This window comes from Arvicanthis niloticus, chromosome 8 (assembly GCF_011762505.2).
Source record: "Arvicanthis niloticus isolate mArvNil1 chromosome 8, mArvNil1.pat.X, whole genome shotgun sequence".
NCBI lineage: Eukaryota > Metazoa > Chordata > Mammalia > Rodentia > Muridae > Arvicanthis > Arvicanthis niloticus.
This window is the reverse complement of record NC_047665.1, coordinates 14,294,340-14,300,072: the sequence shown is the minus strand read 5'-3', so window position 1 is coordinate 14,300,072 and position 5,733 is coordinate 14,294,340.

Genomic DNA, 5,733 nt, shown 5'->3' with positions numbered 1-5,733 from the left:
GAAAAAGAGAAAATACTTCAATAAAAGATCATCTGACCCACAAAAGAAAAAAGGATCCCTTCCCTTCCCCAGGACCTCAGTGCATTGCTTACCAGGTTTCCCTCCTTAGCTGGATGTGTCTTCTGCAAGCATATTCACTAAGCCCATGCTTGGCACACACTGGTCCCACAGAGGGGCTCAAGCTATGTCTTAGGACACTGTCCTGAAGGAGGCATTGGGGCCTCCTGATCATAAGAAGCTGCCTGATGGTGAAGCCCAGGCTGTTTTAAAGCTGTGTCCCTACCCTGCTGATTGACCACCTAACAGCTTCTAGAGAAAAATGGGAGACATGACCCAGCCCTGCACACATATCTCCTATCAACAGGGAGGTCTCACCTACCACAATGGGGAGACCCCCTCCCCATCTGCAAGGCAGGACCTGAGAAAGTAAAAGAAACCGGCAATCTGCTGACAGACAGCTAGGAGAGGGGAGGAGACAGCTAGGAGAGGGAGGGGAGGGACCAGAATAGCATGCATGAGTGACATACTGAAGATATTCTGGGGGCCAAGCTCAGATGCCAGCATCTTCTCCCATCTCCAACCACCACCTGTGGGATGGGAATTGTCCTCCCTCCAGCCTAGGCACACCATTATGACATGATCTCTTCATAGCCACGGTCTCCAGGACTAGTCTTCACAGGCCTCCCTCTGCCCTGGAGAGGGTCATGCCAGTGAAAGCTGCTGAAAGCTGGTACCTTGGGTGGGCCTGCAGAAGGGCAGGTTGCAACACAGACTTGTTTTCTTTTGGGGTTCTGCTCTTTGCAGCAGTGCTCATGCGTGCATGTACACTCTGCCGCTGAGCCCACACCCCAGGCTGTTAGTCAGTGGAACCCGTTCATGCGCCAAGGCACACTCTGCAACTTTGAAGTTCTAAGAACTTCTAAGAACTCCTCAACCATGTTGGGCGGAGGAGAGGGCTTTGGTGGGTTTAAGAACGTCCCATGGGAGTGTGAGACCTGAATCTCCAGAAGCATGTACAAAAGCAGAAGGGGTGCAGAAGCATGTATCTGTAATCCAAGTGCCCATGCATAGATGTTAGGCAAAAGCAGGAGAATCCCTGAAGTGCCAGGGCCAGCTGTCTGAAGTACACAGCACAGGCAGCAAACAGCCAAGAGACCCTGCTTCAAACATCGCAAAAGGGGAGGACTACCACCCAAGGCTGTCCTCCACCCCCCACCCCCACACACACACATCGTGAGTTTGCCTGTGTTGTGTGAGCACGGTGGAGTCTAGACTCTAGCAGGTGTGTGAAGCCCCTCCCCAGACCCTAACACACAGCTGGTCTTCCCGTGTGACATCACAGCCCTAAGACAGGGAATGAAGCTGTCCCAGCCGCCTTATCGGTTCCTGACTGCAGCCTCTCAGCACACTACAAAAGAAAACAGGCTTTGGAAGGGAAAGGGAACATCTCTGGAAATTGGGCAGACATGCTGACCAGCACACGGGTTTGCCAAAAGTCCAGTGCGGCCAGGAAGTGAGCCAACACGCTCTTACATTAAACGAGTCTCTTTTGTGATTGTGACATAATTCAGACGTCACAGTGTATACCTGACAATAAGGGCTTGCTATGTAGGCCAGGCTGCCCTCTAAAGCAAAATCCTCTTGTCTCAGCCTCCCAATCCCTAGGATTACAGACAAGCGCCACCACACCTGGCAGACTTTATTTTTTCAAAGTAATTCACCGGGTTATATGACATTCACAAGGTTGAGCAACCAGCACCACTGTTTAAGACCAAAAGCACGGGTAATGGTGAGCTATCCCCCGCTCCCCCCACCTCCCCCCTTCTCCTGGACTGTGCCAGCAACAATCCTATTTCCTTCCTGAATGAAGCTCTCAGTGCTGAACAGTCCATGTAAATTGACCACACAACCTAGTTTTTGTTTCTGGTTTCTGTTAGGTCTTAAACCTGGGACAAATGGCTAATTGAAGTGTCCATTAGCATATCAAAATGGGCACTGATTCTCCCAGCATCCCTCAGTCCCTACCTGTTACAGACTGTGGCTGGCATACCCTGCCCCCTACCCTAAATTTCTCCAGCCTAGGGGCTGGGCTGCCCTTCCTCCAGCTGTCCTTTCCTATATAATAATCCTTTTGGGTTTGGTTACCTAGCCTCTTTTTGTTTACCCTTCCTCAGCTCTTTTCCTCTCTCCCCTCCCCCATCTCCTCACATGGCCTGGGTCAGGGTCATCTTCACTCTGGCCTCTCCAGATGGCTCTGCCTCTGGCTGTTCTACCTTTTATTTACAATAAATGTCTTCTCCACCAAACCCAGGAGCAATCTTGTCTTTACTTTCTCATTTCTTTTATTTTTCCATTCAGTTTCTTCCAGCTCACATGGTTTCAACACCCACCCATACTCACAAATAAAACATCAGAACTTCGGTGCTTTTTGTGGCTAAACAGACCACATTTTGTGCATCCATTCATCCTGCGATGAAGGCTCTAAGTTGTTATATTCTTTATTCTTTTTATTTTATGAATAAAGCTGCAACTGGGGGGTGGAGGTTACAGGGTTTCTGTGTGTAGTCCTGGCACTCCGTAGACTGGACCAAGCTGGCCTTGAACTCAGAGATTCACCTGCCTCTGCCTCCTAAGTGCTAGGATTAAAGGTGTGTACCACTACTGCCTGGGAACAATAAATATTTTCATAGCTTGTTTTGTTTTAAACTTAGGTGTGTGTGTGTGTGTGTGTGTGTATATACATTTAACCGTTTGAGGATCTTCCAGGCAGTATTAAATACTATGAGGCTCCACCATTTAATGCCAAGGGCTCCATTTCTCTACATTCTCAATGGCACATCCTTTTTATTTATGCTTTTATTCTGGCCCTTCCGCCATCTGTGAAGTGGTAGCATTGTGGTTTTGAGTTGTTTGTTCTGTGACTAATGATACCCAGCTTCTTTCCATCCCCCACCCCCAAGCCTAGTCAATTTACTTATCTTCATTGGAGTTGGATTTTATTCAGCTCCTCTATCCACAAGTGGATTTGTTTCTTGAGGTGTGTGTGTACATGTGCAATGCTTTATTAGTTTAGATACCCTCACTGTATTATAAGAGGAAGGTATAAAAATTATTTACAAGATGAAAGATTTCAAAAAGTCAGCAGAAGGAGCAGTTTCCTATGATGCCATTTCAACAGTGATCTCTGCCTGAATACTGTCAAACAATGTCCCCAGCTCTAAATGGGAAGTATTCCTTGTAGGGCCAACCAGATAGCTCAGCGGGTATAGGTGATTGCTCCCAAACCTAAAGACCTGAGTTTGATCTCCAGGAACCACGTAATGAAAGGAGTGAACTGGCTTCTGCAAATTGTCTTCAGACTTTCACATGTGCACCAAGTGGCATACAATCTCCCCCCCCCCCCCCATAAAATGTCATTCTAAATTATCCTCTGGAAGTTCTCTGGTGCCTCTCTATTATGGGAGAACTTTGTCTCCAGCTGTCGCACTAACAGATTTAGCTTGCTGCACCTTTTCTTTGAGGCTGATACACCGTTACAATGTTGCTTGTGTTACTTTCCTGAGGATTTCTCTGGGATCACAAACCCGCTTGGCTATAGTTTCTGCTATACTGTTTTCCAGTCAATTCTCCCGTCTAACAGTGAAGAAACTTTGTAACTGCTCACGCTGTCATTCAACTCTGCTGCCCCGCCCCTGCCCCACACCTGCCGTTTAGGGTGTCCAGGTGTTGAGTTCTCTGAGTTCCTTGTAAAACCCTCCTATGAATCTCTTATCAGATATTAGATTTGCAAATACTGTCTCCCTTCTGTGGGTTTCCTTTTCAAATGTTCTATATTTTGATGGAGTCCAGTTTGTGCCCCCATCCCCTTTGAATGCTTGTGCGTGATAAACCTTTGCCTGATTTCTGCCGCCCCTGTGGTGGTCTTCTCTGCCCTCTCTCCTCTTCAACCTTAGGCTGAGACTGCCCTTGAGTTCTTAGAGTCCAATGCATTGAGGACCTCTTCCGGCAGCCTTGGGCATCGCAGACCCTGCCGTCCCATCCTTGGAGGTGGGGCCTGGCCTCCTGCCCGAGCCTGTCCATCCACAACAGGGCTGCCCAGCTCAGGGCCATTCAGGTTAGGACTTGACAAAGTGGCCTCTGTGCTCATAGATGGGAAAGAAAAGAAGCAGTGTGAACTCTCTGAGATGCCCCAGGCCACCCCCAGTTTCGAATATCAACCTTAGTAAATACAAAAGAGTTAATATCCCCATTCTACAGAGGAAGAAGCTAAAGGCTCAGGAAAGTTAAATGCCTACGGTCCCCGAAGAACTAACCGGGACTGAGGGATTCATTCATTTATTCACTCAGTAAACGTTTGTGATTAGAAAACAGACACCATCCTCGTGAGAATCCTGGGCTCCTGAGATAGTCAGCTGAGGAATTGTCAGAAGGAGTCCAGGTCAGTGCCTGAGGCCATTGCCTTGACAGGTCAAGGGTCTGGAGGAGCAAGAGAAAGAAAATGGCAGTCACCCTTCTGCAGCAGATAACTGGGAATGAAGGTTGAGAAAACTAGAAGATGGAACTGTGAGCCTCCTGGTCCTGTCCCACTGAACAGGACCTGCAAGGGCCAGCCAGGTGGTCCTGAAAAACAGGCAGAAACCCTTAGGAAGGATGCAAACATTCAGGACTGTGAGATAGGGCTTCCGTTCATCCATGCACATGGAAAGAACATTTCTCTGTGTGTTTGACTCACACATTTGTACAGAGAGACTCCGGGAAGAAATAGACCTGAATTCAAAAACAAGAGCAGGTGGAGTCATTTTAGAATCCAAACAGTCACTGGATATGGCTATTCCAAAAATGAAATTGAAACAGAGGATGCTGAACACATCCTGCAACTGGTAACAGGCACGGCTCAGTGAGAACACCAAAAAACCATCGAGATGGATGCTCTGTGTGGGCAGAGCCTGTGCCCTGAGAATTCTACTGCAACTTGTCTATTGGAGAAAAAGGAAGAGGTGGGAGCATCACTCAGTGGTAGAGCACCTGACTAAAAGCCACCTTCCTCCAGGGAGGGGCTGAGTTGTCTTGGCATTAGGGCATCTGCCTAGACCCCAGCCCCGCAGTGAGGAGCACCTGGCAAGAATCACCCAGTGAGGGGCTTGGGGTGTGGTTCAGCAGTGGAATGCTTGTCTAGTATTCAGGAGGCCCTGCGTCCCCAATACTGCAAAAAGAGAAAAGAAGGGAAAAAGAGATAAGGGAGGAGGAGGGGAGGGGAACTCTGTTGGACTGAGTGCTGTTTAATGGGACAATTGAGGCAGATGGCACAAGCAATGGCTCTCCATGGTGTGATGGGGACAGAGACCTGCAGAAGGATGGGTTAGCTTGACTTTCACACACCAGGGCTCTCAAGTGTCAGTCAGTGTGGATCCCCTGGAAACCACTGCTGAGCACACAACGAGCTTTCCAGACCTGAAGTTCTAGGGCAGAAGACTATATACCACTAAACTTCATGCTGTATGATTGGGCTATAATGGGCGTGTGAAGTTGTAAGCTTCAGATGTTACTAGAACTGGTTAAAACAGGTCTGTATCATAGAGGTGGCTCAACGGCCATTTCACTCTTCCTGAGACCCAGAAAACCTCAACTTTAGTTGAAAACATGACTTCAATAGAAACTACATCTCCCAAATTCTCTTGTTGCTAGGTAGAGCTGCCAGAGGACAGTCTGGCCATTGGGTGTAAGTAAGAGCAT